Source organism: Sus scrofa, chromosome 12 (genome assembly GCF_000003025.6).
Source record: "Sus scrofa isolate TJ Tabasco breed Duroc chromosome 12, Sscrofa11.1, whole genome shotgun sequence".
In the NCBI taxonomy this organism is placed as follows: Eukaryota; Metazoa; Chordata; class Mammalia; order Artiodactyla; family Suidae; genus Sus; species Sus scrofa.
In genome coordinates, this window is record NC_010454.4 from 50018128 (window position 1) to 50033834 (window position 15707).

General features: G+C 53.3%; 1 long non-coding RNA gene across 1 annotated transcript; it reads right to left on the bottom strand.

Annotated features, from left to right (window-relative positions):
- On the bottom strand, positions 956-7058 carry LOC110256095. The gene is made up of 3 exons (XR_002337324.1): positions 6920-7058; positions 4466-4633; positions 956-1030 (listed from the first exon to the last, which is right to left on the bottom strand). It is a non-coding gene; the product is annotated as an uncharacterized LOC110256095 (long non-coding RNA).

Genomic DNA, 15707 nt, shown 5'->3' on the forward strand with positions numbered 1-15707 from the left:
AGGAGGGGACACTTCTGCTGAAATCTGAAGGAACAGGAGAGGGAAAGGTGTTCCAGGCCGAGGGAATGGCCCATGCAAAGCCGACCTGGCCACGAGGTAGTGGAGGTCCCTGTTTTGTCTCTGGGCCTCATTCCCTGTCTGTCCCAGCAGCACCAGCCGTGGGAGCAGCTGAGGCAGCTGCAGTCCTTAGAGAAGACAGAGAGGCTGGGGCTGCCCTGCAGCTGCCCCGCTTTGGTTTGTAAATGGGTTTGACTCGAAATGCAAACAGCCCTGGAAAGCAGGGGAATCTCGCTTCCTCCTCCCAGGCCCAGGTGGGCAGGTGTCCCAGGTTCCCTAGGACGCTGTTGCAGAGCATGGATTTCAAGCCCACTGTCCTAGCTCCGCTCCATCCTCTTAGACAGACCCCTTGAGGGCAGGCAGGAAAGACTGGCCACCCGCTACAGTGGGGGAGACCCTCCTGCTGGCTACCTCTCCCTAACCCCAAGTTCTTCTAATTTGGTCTTTGGGTGGGGACCCCTGTGCAAGTTCCAGATGCACCTCCCCAGTCCTCCTGGGCCCAAGGCCCCACCTGGCCTGGAGCCACCCTTCCCCCCGGGCCTCCAGCCTCTCTGTGTGCTCTAAGCTGGGGACCCTCACCCTCTCATCTCCTCCCAGCCCTGCCCCTCAGGGGTGACCATCTTCCTCAGCCCACACTCATCCTCGCCACTTCCTGCCTCCTATGGTTGCCCCACTGGGGCCATGTCTAGTTCCCTGTACACAGTAGGAAGTTTCTTCGCTCTGTTTTCTCTGCTGGGAACACCCTTCCAGGGCTCATTCCTATTAGTCTTTAAGGCCCACAGGCTACAGCCCATCTTTGAGGCCAGTAAGGCTCCGCAGCCCACAGGTCCCCATCAAGCTCCCAGCACACTGGTTGGACTGTCTGCCCGCACCCCTCTGTGGTCACCCTAGAACTCACCTTGCTTCCCAGGAGGTGTCAGGGAGAGTGTCGGAACGACTGCATCAAGGCAGGAGTGCGCCTGGCCGCTAGGACCTGGGGAAGCAGAGGTTTGTCAGCAGTGGGACCACAGGCACCCAGGCGCCTGCGGCCCTGGACGCCTAGACTTTTGGCCTGAGGATGCTGGCCTCCTTCCCCTGCATCCATCTCTGTGGGACTGACCTGCGCAGCTGGGGGGCAGGGCCCTGGACCAGGCTGCTCGCGCCTCGGCTCCTTGAGGCAACTTCCTGTCCTTGCCCCCTTACCTCCGCGGCCAGGCTGAGGAGAGGAGGCTGTCCTCTCCCTCCCAGTGGCGGACACAGGCACCCCCGGACCTCAGGAAGAGGGGGAGCTTGTCCCATGAGGGCGTGCCTGCTCCTTCCAGGCCTGCCTCCCCTCGTGGCTGCCGCTAGATTCCCCTTCCTAGGCGTGCGGCTCCTCTCCTGCTCAAGCACATTCCATGGCTCCCCAGGGTCTCTCTAATTAACATCGTCTCCTCGGTTTGCCAGCCTTATTTGGTGCCCCTCAGCACCGTGGACTTGACTTTACCTGTCTTCTCCCCCCTGCCTTTGTCCACGCTGTTATCTAGGGTGGGAAACTTGTTCTTCTCATCTTTCCCTGGCTAAACCCTCCTCACTCTTTAAAGCCACGCTCAAGTGCTGCCTTCTCCAAGAAGCCCTCTCTGACCCCTCAGAAGCTGGTGACCTTGTGTCTCCAGAGTGGCCTAGCATTTTTGTGCTCCTCCCTATTTGCCTGAATCTCCATGTGCAGCACCCAAGCTGTGCGTCCCTCCAGGACGGGAGCTGCAGATGAATGGTCTCTACAGGGTGGCCCAGTGCATGAAGGTCATTATAAAATTTGCTTCTAGAATGAGAATCTCCTGAGGCTGAGACGGTGTCTGTAGCACTCATGGCATTTCAGAGCCTGGCACCGGGTCTGGCACTTACTAGACTCTCAAAGGTATGGGTTAAATGAACAAGTTTTTAGCTGGCCAATGCAATAAGAGAAGAAGAGGAAATGAGGTACAAATACTGGAGAGTGAAAAATTCAATGAATAGAATCACGTTATTGTGAGCTGTGGCATTCTCACTATGGAATATGTCAGAGTCAGCATTCATTGTATGGACTGGGGTTAAGGCCCAAAGAGAGCCTGGAATTTACTGGAGATCACACAGCCAATTGAGTTTCCTTCTAGCTCTATGGTTTTTTTCTTTCTTTTTTTTTTTTTTTCCTGCTATAATGTCTGGCATAACCACAGAGTGTCGTGGATATTCTTGGGCTGTGCTGATCATCACCTTGGCCAGTGAGGTAAACTCTTCCCTGGCAGGGAGGCCACTCTGTTCCAGGTTCAAGGCCACACCTGACCAGTCGGCCTGTATGGCATCAGCTAATAGTGGGTTGTAAAAAGATAAAACACAAAACCCTTATTTGCCTTGTAAATGGTTACACCCAACCAGGTTTGAAAGACTGAGGCACAGCTTGAAAAGGAATTTGAGACCTGGGACTTGCTCCTTGGTTTGGAGAAAGGCCTTTGGCCTGGGGGTACCTGAGGGTAAGGCTTGTCTTGGTCAGTCCCTCGGCCTGGAGAACATCCCTGCCCCTGTGTGCAGAGAGCAGGGGCAGCTGGTTCAGCCTTGTCCTGTAGGTAACCCTGGGCCTGGGGCTGGATTAGTGGGGCTGGTTAAGTCCTCAAGTGAGGCTGGGTACTTTCAAGCATGACCCTGGCCTTCAGAGTCTGAGAAAGCCTCCTCCCCTCTGGGCTCAGGGTCTCTGTGCAGTGGGGTGGGACACAACAGTGTCTGGAGTTCACAGGATTCCTGGTAGGGACTTGCTCACACAGCCCACCCAGAAGCAAAATTAGAACAAAGTGGCAGGAGACCCGGGCCTGCCCCAGGCTCCTAGGCTGGGGGCAGAGCAAAGATTCAGCTCTCTATTTGTGGGCCTCTCATTGTTGTTACAGTTTCCACGCCACTCCTGGCCTGTTCTTTTACCCTCTCAGGGCCCAGCTGTCCTGACTTTCCCTCCTCAGTGCCCTTTGGGGCCTCTCATCCGTGGTGCCAGGTCTCCGCCCTGGTGTTCCCTGCGTGGCAGCCAGCCCAGCTCCCTGGGGATATCCTGTCATTGTGGCCCAGAGCCTAGGTACTGCCTCTTGCCAGGGCAGCTCCAGTGCTCTGGGTCCCTTCCAGGTTCCCAGGTGGAGTCCAGGAGCCCGGAGAGGTTAGGGAAGTTGGCAAAGGCACCCAGATCCCCAGCGTGGCAGACCAGGCACAGTGCCCAGGACATCTGACGCCTGGGCTGTGGCCAGTCTCTGGACAGGTGCACGGCAGGGCTCCCTGCCCCACTGCCGGCTCTGTAGGTGACCTTGGCACGTCCTCTCCTTCTCTGGGCTCCTCCCTGAGGCCATGACTTACGGCAGACCCAGCCTAGGCCTAGCTGACCAAGGGAATCTGTGTGATGGGTGAGTGTGCTCACTCCCAGAATGGCTGGGTGTACTGGGGACACTCATCAGGCTTGGGCTGGGCTGGCCCTCTGTACTGGGGGGGTGGGGCTAGGAGGGGGTCTTTCGATGGCCTCCAGCCTCCAGCCCCAACAACCGCACTCCATGAAAATGCCCAAATTTGCAAGTTGGGTCCATTTGCCTTTAATTCCCTGCGGTCACACCCCCCTCATTTGTGTACCCAAATCAGAACAGGCCCTCTCGGGTGGGTCATCCACAAAGCCACCTGCTGGGGAGGAGGGAAGGGTGGGACTGGGTGTGGGGTCTGCTTTAGGCCCCCCACAGCACTTTCTGCTCTGAGGATATAAAGTAACAACAGCCAGCTCCGGGCTGATTTAGTCTTTACCAGCAGCCTTTAGAGGAGGTGTACATGGCTACCAGATAGAGCTGCACAATAATGTAAGGACCACACAGTTGGTCCATGGGAGAACAGAGCTTTGAACACAGGCCATCTGGCCCCAGAGCCCAGGCTCGTAACTCCTGTGCTGCACTGCTTGTGCTGGGTCCCTAGGTACTGCAGGGCTAATTTCCTGACCTGCCTCTGACTCAAGGCCCCTGCTCATGACCACTGGGTTATACAGCCTGGGAAAAGCTCTGAGGAGGGGCCGGGGTCCCCAGCCTGCCATCCGCATCCTCTTCGAGGTCCCCGAGATGGCTGTCACCCTGGACTGGGACAAGAACCTCACCTGAGAAGCCCAGAGGCTTGAGATGTTTGTCCTAGCCCCACCATGTGACCTTAGACAAGCGGCTTTACCTCTCTGAGTGCCGGTTTTCTCAGCTGTAAGATGGGCAGCTTAGTCGTTCTGAGCGCTAAGTGAGTTAGTGAACCTACAGAGACCAGCTTGGGCTTCCTGGGGGGCAGATAGATGCTCAGGGCACCTTGCATCCACTTCCAAGGACCCAGCCTGGTTCTGCCCTCTGTTCCCCAGGACACTCCCCCCACCGACAAACTGTCTGTGACCTGACCAGGAAGTGGACCAAGGGGCAATACCCACCCAGATCCTGGAGGCAAGAAGCCAGCAGTTGGGAACAAAGAATTTTCCATGGCTCTGCAGTTAAGGAGGAACTGGACACTCTTTGGGGCCTCAATTCGTCTTTCATCCTCCTCGCCTTCCCTCAGATTTCCATCACTGGTAATATTTACGTTGGAATTCTTCCCAGGACTTCAGGAACCCAGCATGAGCAAGGGGAAAAGGATACCAAAGAAAAGAGATAGGTGTTATTTTTTTAGAGGCGGTGTTGGCAAGTTTGTACTCTCAGTTATAAAACATATTACAAAGCAGCAAGTATCAAACCCAAATGATTCTGTGTTGAAATCAGTTCAGCTGGGCTTCTGTCCATTGTAAGACACTGCCTAAATACAAAGATAAGAAAGATATGGTCCCTTCCCTCAAGAGGGTCACAGCCTGGCTGGCACATACCCAGGTAGCAGGTACCTAAGGGTATGTGGTAGTTAAGAGTATGCTCTCAGGAGACAGACCTGGGATTAAACTGCTACTAGTTACCAGTCATGTGATCTTGGGCAAGTTACTAAATGAGTCTCAGTTTCATCCTTTGTAAAATGAGAATAATACCAAGATCCACCTCAGTGGACTGTCGTGAATTTAACGAAGAGAAAACAGCATTTTTAGCTGGCTACCCAACAAAGATGCCCCTCTTTTAGCTCACAGAGCCTTGATTTCACTCCAGGTAGCAAAGACTTCACCCTGGCACAGTGCATGAAACATGAGGGATTTAAGCCCATCATGGGGAGACCCTTGCTCTTTGCCAGATACTGGCTTTCTCAGTTCCCTGGCTGCTGAGGACAGCCATGTGACCCGTGGCCAGTGAGGTGAAAGGGTCTTCCTAAATAAATTATAGAGGATGATGCCTTTGCTTTCCTTGCTTCCTGTCCATGAAGAGTTTTGATGCCTGGAACTGCAGCAGCCATTTTGTGGCCATGAGGCATCCAGCTTGAGGCTGAGAAATTCACACTGAGGATGGCCATGGGGAAGGAGCTTGGAGTGGGGAGGCATGGCTGAGCTGCAGAATAGCCTGAGGTTGCCCACATCTATTCCTTGTTCTGAGAGATGATTTAAAAGCCTTTCATCAATACAAGTGGGAACTGGGTTAAGTAGCTGGTAAATGGTGTGGGTCACTCCACTTGTCTATGCACTCAGTGGGTAAGTGGGACAGAGTCATGAATCTTCTGGGCCCAATCATCTCTCAGGACCTCAGGGTGCTAAGATGCCCCTGGGCATGGGCTCCACTGGAGAAACCAAGACTGCCCCAAGCCTGCCAGGAAAGCTAGCAGGCTGGAACCACCAACAGGTGATGGTATCTGGCTCCCCATCCCTTCTTGAAGGGTTTCAGGAAGAGTCATTTCGCTCATCTGCAGTTTTTGCTTTGTGCACCTGGGCTGTGCATTTGAATCAGAACTGCCAGAGGTGCCCATTACCCAGCTGGTGCCCACTACCCAGCTGGTTGGAACAGCTGGAGGGAAGCCAGCAGATGGAGGGGCTGACCCCCCACCAGAGGTTTCCCAGGGAGGACAAAGGGAGGAAAAGGGAGAAACAGGACTCATTTAGAACCTAATGATTAATTACAGCCTGAGTACATGAACCAAGCCTGTTCCCTACAATAGGATACCTGTGACCTCATGCAGATCCTGGTCCGGAGTCATGGCAGGCTCTGGGCATCTCCAGAGCTGGCTGCATTTTGCCTCAAATGTCAGCGAAAGGGTGTGATAAAGGATGGGACCCAACTAAGATAATCCCATTTGGGGTCTTGGCCCCCAAGGCTTTCTGGTTAGCTTCCTGGGTTGTAAATATTCTGAATTGTGGGGGGGGGGACAGTTTGCTGGTTTTTGTTCTTATTTTTTAAACAAGAGGCAGTGTGTTGTGGAGGTGAAGAGCACAGGCCCTGGAGTTCCCATTGTGGCGCTAGTGGAAACGAATCTGACAAGGAACCCTGAGGTTGCGGGTTCCATCCCAGGGCTCGCTCAGTGGGTTAACGATCCGGCGTTGCTGTGAGCTGTGGTGTAGGTCACAGACGCGGCTTGCATCTGGCATGGCTGTGGCTGTGGTGTAGGCCGGCAGCTATAGCTCTGATTCGACCCCTAGCCTGGGAACCTCCATGTGCTGTGGGAGTGGCCCCAAAAAGCAAAAACAAACAAACAAACAAAAAGAGCGCAGGCCCTGCTCTCCACATCGCTGTCTGAGAAACGGGAGTACTCCACCTCCTTGGTGTCGCCAGCACTGAGCACGGGGCCTGCCCTACGGGACGGCTCCAGAGGTCTTCAGCCTTAGTGGTGTCGCTCTGCCAGGCAGAGCGAGGGGTTCAGAGCACAGGTAAGAAGGGGTTAAGGGACCCAGTGCCTGATGACCTGCTCTTGAGGAGCTGTGGGGAAGGAGGCTGGGGCTCTGTCCCTCACCTTAAAAATGACAAAATAGTAGAACCCAGTATCTGACCTGGAGAGGCGTCTGAGTCCTCTTCTTCCATCTCCCTTTGTGCAGGTGGGACTGGAGAGGCCAGGGACGGTCCCGAGGAGAAGGAGCCAGCGCTTCCGCTGGGAAAGGAGTCCGAGTGTTGAAGGAACAGGGAATGTTGTCAGCAAGAAGACAAAGGAGGGCCGATGAAAACAATACACATTTGTGCGATGACATTTTCTGCCATAAATGTCAAGGGAACAGACACAGAACAGGAACCACAGAGTAGCCATGGGACGGGAACCACGTGGGGTGGCGATGGGGTGGCAGTAGCCACACACTCTTGCTCACCATGGCAATGCTGGTCCTGGCACCAGCTTGACCCGTGTCCACAGTGGAGGGACAGCCCACCCCCCCAGGTGCGTGCGCAGCAGGCGGTTGCTGGGAAAGTAGAGGCTCTCCCTTGCAAGGAAAGAAATGTTAATTACACAGCCAGAGGCGACCCTTACATGCCTAATAAACTAAGGCAAATTCAGTGAGAGTCATAAAACCCGGTCCTGTCAGGGGGCAGAGGAAACAGGGGCCCTGGCAGGTGCTTGGATGTGCTCATTAAAACATGGTCCTGTTTTTCTGGAGAGCAAGCTAGTCCCATGCAGATGGGCCCTACCCTCTGGTCTGGTCTTTCTAACTCGAGAAACTGAAAACTCTCACTGCCCCACTGCCTACCGCCACCCCCGTGCCTGCCGCCCAGGGGGATGTTGGAACCGTTTCCCAGCCCCGCACTGAGCTGGGATGTATGCCCTCTTTTGTCCTCCTGAGCTGAGTGCACTCCGGAGCTTTCCCTCTGCCCCAGGGCCCAGCCCAGATCCCAGTAGGTTCACATTATGATGCCCTGATGCCCCAGGGTTGCACAGTTAGGGGCAGACCTGACTCAATTCTGAAGACCATAGACTCTGCCAGCCAGCAGAGCCCCTGGGCACAGCCCGAGGAACCACATGCCCAGTCAACTCGGACACCGGGCCCCTGCCGATGGGGGATCCCTGGGAGCCTGTGAAACCTCCAGGTGCTTCTGCTGCCTCTTCAGTAAACTAGGTCATCACCGAACATCTCCACCTGGGGACTTCCTGTGCTGCCCCTTCCACTTGGGAGAGAAGGGCTCCGGCTCTGGCTCTGGCTCTGGCTCTGGAAGGGAGCCCCCTGCAGGCTGCAGGGTTGGAGGGTGGCTTCTCTAGAACTTGGCTGGGGTTGGACAGGCAGGTGAGTGGTTGGGGAAGCTTCTGCCAGTTGCTGGAGAATGTACCTGGCCTTCCCAGGGACAAATTCTAGCTGTGGCCCTAAGCAGGGGCGGGGGTGCGCTTACTTCAAGGTGATAGCGTGCCGGCTGCCAATGACCATGAACCCTCCATTAGGGCCCTACTTCAGCTGCCTCTATAAGAGTGCACCCTGCCCCCTGGGAAAAGGTTAAACAAAGTCTCCCCCAACCCCTCTTCTGGGGTCCTAGAAGGACCAGTTGAGAGAAGATGCAGAGGAAGGAGAACGCTGGAAGGGAGAGTGGAAGCTGGGGTTCCCTCGAACACAGCTGTGGGGCCCAGGACTCGGGTCTCAGCCAGCTTCCCATTTGCTGGGTGACCTTGGGCAAGTCTTGCTTGTCTTTGGCCTGCCTGCTTTTTTGAAGCATCCCCTTCTCCAAGGGAACAAGGAGCACTTGCTATAGAAAGGTCAGGCCTCCGCTCAACCCAGGGGCAGCCACACAGACCCGAGATCAGACAGCAGCCCTGGGCTGCCCTCGGGGCCCCTCACCTTCACCCCCCACCCGCTCCAGCCTGCCCTTCCCCCCAGGCCTAGGGAGTGGATGCCCCCCGGACCACACGTGCCATGCAAATTCTGGCAGATCCCAGCCCCTCTCTGGACCTTAGTTTCTACTCTCGCACGGTGGCTGAGGGGTAGGGATGGACAGGTGGGATCAGGTGGTCCCAGAGGCTCTCCCCCTCCAGCCCCAGGCCTGTGGTCTTCTTACAGTTTCAGGCCGCAATCTTGCCTCCACAGAGAGCAGCCGGCGGAGGTGTGGGGCTCCATCCGACTTGCCTCTTTACGATGCCTGAGTGGACAGAGCCCTGCCCAGCTGCTGGGCCTGGGCAGTCCCTGCCCTCTGGCCTCAGTCGCGTTGCTGGCACAGCAAGGGCCAGACAGGATGGTCTCGGCAGCCCTTTGAGTCTCCCTCACGCCAGGGCCTCTTACGCCGCGGGATCAGGTTGCACACCTCCACCCCTCCGCAGCCCTCGCCCTCCGGCGTCTCTCCTGGTTGGCGTCTTCCCCCTGAGCCCCCGAGCCCCTCTGAGTGTCCTTAGTCTAAGTGAGGAGTGAGTGAAGTAGGCCAGCAGGGATCTTCCGGAGAAAAGGGGCGGTGACCTGGAAGGTCGCCATTGTCCCACAGAGTCTGAACTGGATGTGCTGGACAAGTGCAGTCTCTCAGTCGCAGGGGACACAAGCCTGATTTGAACGGGCTGAGGCACAAATGGGAAATGATTGACTCATTTCTCTGAAAAGTCCAGGGAGTGATATGGCTTCAGAAACGGCTGAATCAAGGCCTCTCGAATTATGAGTTTAAGACCATGTCTCTTGGAGTTCCCATTGTGGCTCAGGGGTAAAAAACCCAACTAGGATCCATAATGATGCAGGTTCGATCCCTAGCCTCACTCAGTGGATTAAGGATCTGGTGTAGCCGTGAGCTGTGGTGCAGGTCGCAGTCGAGGTTTGGATCCCGTGTGGCTGTGGCTGTGGCTGTGGTGTAGGCTGGCAGCTGCAGCTCTGATTCAACCCCTAGCCTGGGAACTTTCTGATGCCATGGGTGCAGCCCTAAAAAGCCAAAAAAAAAAAAAAAAAAAAGGTTAGGATAAGTGTGAAAACACAACAGACAGCCCTGAAAAACGAAAAAGAACAAAGAAAGAAAGTGTCTCTCTGCCTCTGGGCTGTTTCCTCTGTGGTGGCGGCTCCATTTTCAAGGGGGTCCTTTCCTCATGCAGTAACGTGGCTGCCGGCCACTCTAACATCTCGCTTGTGTGGCCACCCAAGGGGAAGGAGATTCTCTCTGCCAACAGTTTCATCGCAAGCCCTTGACTTGAGTCTCATGTCCTCTGCTCCTACAGGACATGGGTCCCGAGCCCACTCCTGAACCAATCCTTGAAATGCTCCAGTGGGCTATATGGAGTCACATACGCTGAACTGGAGAGATGGGGGGTTTCAGGAAGAGGGGAGAGGTCAACGCCAGGGCTGAGGAGGGGTCCCCAAAGGACAGTTGAGGCACTGGAGCTGGAGGAAGGGACGCCGAGCAGGTGAAAGGCCACCGCTGCTGTGGGAGCAGGCTAGGGACCTCCTCCCATGGGCACGGAGAGGGCCCAGCTCTTTGTCAGCTGCTGGGATCGTCCTGGAGGGGAGGGGAGGAGGCGCTGAAGCAGCCCCAGGCTCCTAGGAGCCCCAGCAGCTGCACACTGCTTTGGGGAGAGCCAGGGCACGGCGTGAGTGCCGAGCCAGGGCAGCCCAGAGACGAAGCCTCACGGAGGATGGAAGGCTGAGGGAGGGCCTGTGTTCTCAGTGGACCTGTGTCTCTCCTGGGAGGCTGAGAGCTCTTGAGGGAAATGCTGTTTGATCCTTATTCTTAGACACAGGAAGCGGTAGCTTCCTGAGAGCAAGCCGACCTCATCCCCAGGCCCTGAGATGGCGCAGGGGTCCAGTCACTTCCAAAGGCTTGTGGTTACAAGTCATACCAGGGAGTGTAATTAATACATCCATATCTTGCCTCTCTTTCCACTTCTAGCCTCAAAGTGATTCATCATCCGCTTAAATGAAGGTACCCCTTGATCAGGTCCTTAGTGAGGGGCCCAGGCGGCAGGTCTTAAGTGTGATCCACCCCCCTGAATCTTTCCGATTCTGATCTTTTAAGTGTGACTGCCTCCCATGTGCTGATACCTCCATGTGCTAATTACCTCCCATGAGCTCACACATTCTGTGTGCCAGGGTCTTCCAGGTACTAGTGTCTTTCTGCAGGGTGTGAAGGGCTTTACCTAAACAAACGGTGCAGAGCTGTACTCGGAACCACACTCCGTTTCACTGGGTTATGGATGGCTCCTTGCTCTGAACATCAGTCAAGATTAGGGTCTGGAAGACGAAGAATGAGGGCTGTCTCCAGAGCCTCCTTGAAATGATAATTCAGAAAAAAACGTCCTGCTGTTCCTCTGCCAGCATCTCTTCTCTGGCTGGGAGAGCACGAGCCAGAGGGGCTAGAGCAGAGAGGCCGGGTGCTGCCCTGGCCCTGGCTCACTGGCTGAACTTGGGGGGCTCCTCGGGCTTCAGACCTCCTTGAGCCACCCCTTAGGCCCTCTGGACCTGTGCTGGCAGATTCCTGGCTCCAAGGTGAGCCTGGGCCAAGCCACAGCCTCCCTCCACTGGCCTCCACTGCCACCTCCACCCGGCGGTTCCCATGACGGCGGCCCCCGGTTCTCTGTTTACTCTGCTCTCTGTGTGTGATTTTTCCACAACCGGCCATTGAGAACACAATGCCAACTTCCCCCCAAGGAGGTGCCGCAGAGCCCACGCCCGCAGCCTAACAGCGGATGTGACTTTCCCGCGGCCAGGGGTGCAGATGCTGACACCAGGCGTCTCAGACTCCTATGGCCCATGGGCCTAGAACTTGGCTTTCCGAAAAGGGTGCTGAAAGCCCAGGTTAGATTGGGGGTCCATTCCCAGAAACACACATGAAACCCTAAGCAAGTCACCCGCCCTCTGAAATGACTCCTAGGCTGTAATAAAGTGGGCCACATGCCAGTCTGGTGGCAGCGATGAGGCTCCAAGAGCACCCCCCGCCCAGCTCCCTTTTAAGGTCTGCCTCAGCTCCTCCCACCAAGGCAGCCCCTGCCCAGCAGCCCCAGGCATGAAGGGCTGGGGACTCCAGGCAGCAAATGCTTCCTGCCGTAGTCGGCTCTGAGCCAAGCGCAGCCTGGCCACGCTCAGGTCAAACCAATAGTGTGGCCTTCGCCCTCGGCCTCCTGTCTCTAGCCAGGAACAGCCCCGGGTTAAAACGCCAAGGCACAAATCCTAAGCGTCACTGAGTTTTGTGCTCATGAGTATATATACCGTCATTGTAAGAAACCTAAACAGTGAAAAATTGGAAAATGAGTGTCCTTACACTTCTAGGCTTCCTGGCACAAGGCAGTAACTGACTCTTGGCATGCGGTACGTACCGGGGTCGCCTGAGCGCTTTGCCTGACTTTACTCCCTTCATCCCACCCTGAGGTTTTCCTCCTTTGAGGCTCACGGATCAGAGAGGTTAAGTGACTTGCCCAAGGCCACATACTTATTTGTGGCAGATCCAGGAGCTGGGCCCTGACAGTCAGTACCTGAATTCATGAGCCCGAACGCCTCACCGATGTTGCCTGGAAACACGGACATCTATTGTTCTGAAGTGAGGGCTGGGACCACTTATTTTTCCGGGAGCTGAGAACAGTGCTCCAGGCACTCTAAGCCTGGCAGTCCTCTAAGGATCTTTAGCTTCAGGGCTGTCCTTTCTGGGTGGCTGAGGAGCCCTCAGTTCCAGGTCTCCTCCTGGCTCCTGGCTCAGCTTCACCCCAACCCCAGATTCTGAGCTCTCTGGTCAGTGGTGGGCTCCCCCTCCCTCCTAGCCAGACTACCCCCAGTCCCCTCATTTCAGTGCCCTCCCATCCCACCCCCCATCTTAATTCCCCGCTTGCTTTGTTTTCTTGTCCTGTCCTCACTCATCATGTTTCTTTCTCCATCGTCTCAGATCCAAACCATCCTGACCTGAACGGGGCCTGGCATTCAGCGGACCTGTCCTTTCTGAAATGGTGTGGGGGTGCCCTCTCTTCAAGGTTCTCAGGGAGATGGGAGATGCCCACTCCAGGCTCTGCGTGGCTGGGACAATTGGATATTCACATGCAACAGAATGAAGTTGGACCCTTACCTCACACCATATACAAAAATTAACTCAAAATGAATCAAACAGCTAAAACTATACAATTCTTATGTGAAAACATGCGGTAAATCTTCCTAACTTAGAATTTATAATGGTTTCTTAGATATGACACTAAAAGCAAACAATAAAAGACAAAATAAATTGGACCACATCAAAATTTAAACTTTTACAAAGGAGGCAAGAATACAAAATGGAGAAAAGACAGTCTCTTCAGCAAGAGGTATTGGGAAAGCTGGACAGCTGCATATAGATTGTTGAAGTTAGAACACTCCCTCATGCTATACACAAAATGGCTTAAAGACTTAAATGTGAGACAGGACACCACAAAACTCCTAGAAGAGAACATAGGCAAAACATTCTCTGACATAAATTATAGCCATGTTTTCTTAGGTCAGTCTCCCAAAGGCAAAAGAAATAAAAGAAAAATAAAAAATGGGACCTAATCAAACATTCAAGGTTTTGCACAGTAAAGGAAACCATAGACAAAATGAAAAGACAGCCTACAGAATGTGAGAAAATATTTGCAAATGATGTGACCGACAAGGGCTTGATTTCCAAAATATCCAAACAGCTCATACAGCTCAAAAAAGGAAACAACCCAATCGAAAAGTCAGCAGAAGACCTAGACATTTCCCCAAAGAAGATATAAATATGTCCAACAGGCACATGAAAAGATACTCAACATCTCTAATAATTAGAGGAATGCAAATCAAAAATACAATGAAGTATCACCTGACACTAGTTAGAGTGGCTCTAATTTTTTTTTTTTTTTTGCTTTTAGGGCTATACCTGTGGCATCAGGTTACCAGGCTAGGGGCTGAATTGGAGCTACAGCTGCTGGCCTGTGCCACAGCCACAGTCACAGCAATGCCAGATCCGAGCCGCATTTGTGACCTACACCACAGCTCACAGCAATGCCAGATCCTTGACCCACTGAGTGAGGCCAGGGATCGAACCTGCAGCCTCATGGTTTCTAGTCAGATTCTTCTCCACTGTGCCACGACAGGAACTCTAGGGTGGCTATCACTGAGAAGCCTACAGATAATAAGTGCTGGAGAGGACATGGAGGAAGAAGAACCCTCCTACACTGTTGGTGGGGATGTAAGTTAGGACAGCCACTATGGAGAATAGTATGGAGGGTCCTTAAAAAACTAAACATAGAGATACCATATGATCCAGCAATCCCATTCCTGGGCATATGTCCAGAAAAGATAAAAACTCTAATTTGAAAAGATACATATACCCCAGTGTTCATAGCAGCACTATTTATAATAACCAAGACATGGAAGCGACCAATGACAGACGAATGGATAAAGAAGATGTGGTGGTCTTCTTTATGGACCTAGAGATTATTATACAAAGAAAGAGAAAGACAGATATCATATGATATCACTTATATGTGGAACCTTAAAATGATGCAAATGAAACTATTTATAAAATAAAAACAGACTCACAGACATTTGGTTACCAAAGAGGAAAGGGGTGGAGAGGGATAAAAGAGTCTGGGATTAACAGGTACCCACTATTACATATAAATATAAACAACAAGGACTGGCCATATAGCACAGAGATCTATATTCAATATCTTGTAATAACCTATAATGGAAAAGAATCTGAAAAAGAACATATACGTGTATATATACACATACTCTTAAAAGGACAACTCACAAAATGGGAGAAAATATTTGCTAGTCATATATCCTATATATGATGAGTCTAGTTTCTGTAGGTCAGGATAAACAGTGTGATCTTACTTTTACTCCAAGATTTTTGGAGAACACACTCTTTAAATATTAAGACACAGGGAGTCCCCACTGTGGCTCAGCAGGTTAAGAATCTGACTAGTATCCACGAGGATGCACATTCGATCCCTGGCCTTGCTCAGTGAGTTAAGGATCCGGCATTGTCATAAGCTGTGACATAGGTCACAGATGTGGCTTGGATCTGGCATTGCTACGGCTGTGGTGTAGGCCAACAGCTGCAGCTCCAATCTGACCCTTAGCCTGGGAACTTCCATGTGCCACAGATGCGGCCCTAAAAAGGAAAAAAATATTGAGACAGAATAGTAGGGAATGCAGAATTTACATAAAATTTAAGCTACAGTGGGAAACATTAAGAAATTTGGAAGGTGAGGTCAAGCATTTGGGGGAAATGTGAGTTCAAGTTCTTGCTCTCCTGCCAATGAAGGACTCTTGCAGGAGAGTTTACAAAATCTGCAGGCCTCCGTGGACAGCAGGACCTAGAGGGCTGCCTTGCTGGGCAGGCTGGTGGGGGGACCACAGACAAGGTCAGCCACCAGGAGACAGCCTGGACCTTGGAGACTGGGTCTGCCTGTCACACTGCATCTCTGGGCCTGGCATAGCACCTGGCTCCTAGCTCACTGAATTAGTTAGGGCCTCTTTGGGTTACAAGTAACAGAAGTCCATCTCAGAGCGGCTGTGCAAAAATGGGAAACTCTTGGCTCATGTGATTAAGTTTAGGGTGGCTGGCGTCAGGGTGGCTGTACCAGGGGACAAAACATCAGTGGACTTTATTAGGCTCCTGACAGTACCATGGAAGGAACACCAGTAGCTCCAGGTTGATGTTCCTTTGTCCCAGCAACCCCAGTCAGAAGAGAACTTCTCTTTCTCCGCAGTTGTGGCGAAAGTCCTGGGACAGAGTTTCATTGGAATGACTTGGGTCACGTGCCCAACCCAGGACGAATCACTGGAGCAGGGGAAGAGAAGGCTCTTATTGGCCAGGCCTGGGTCCAGGCCAGGAGCAGGCGTCCACAAGGAGAGAAAAACTTCCGTGAGAGGAGGGAAAATGGCAAGAGCAGATGTTTTACATGATATTATACATGCA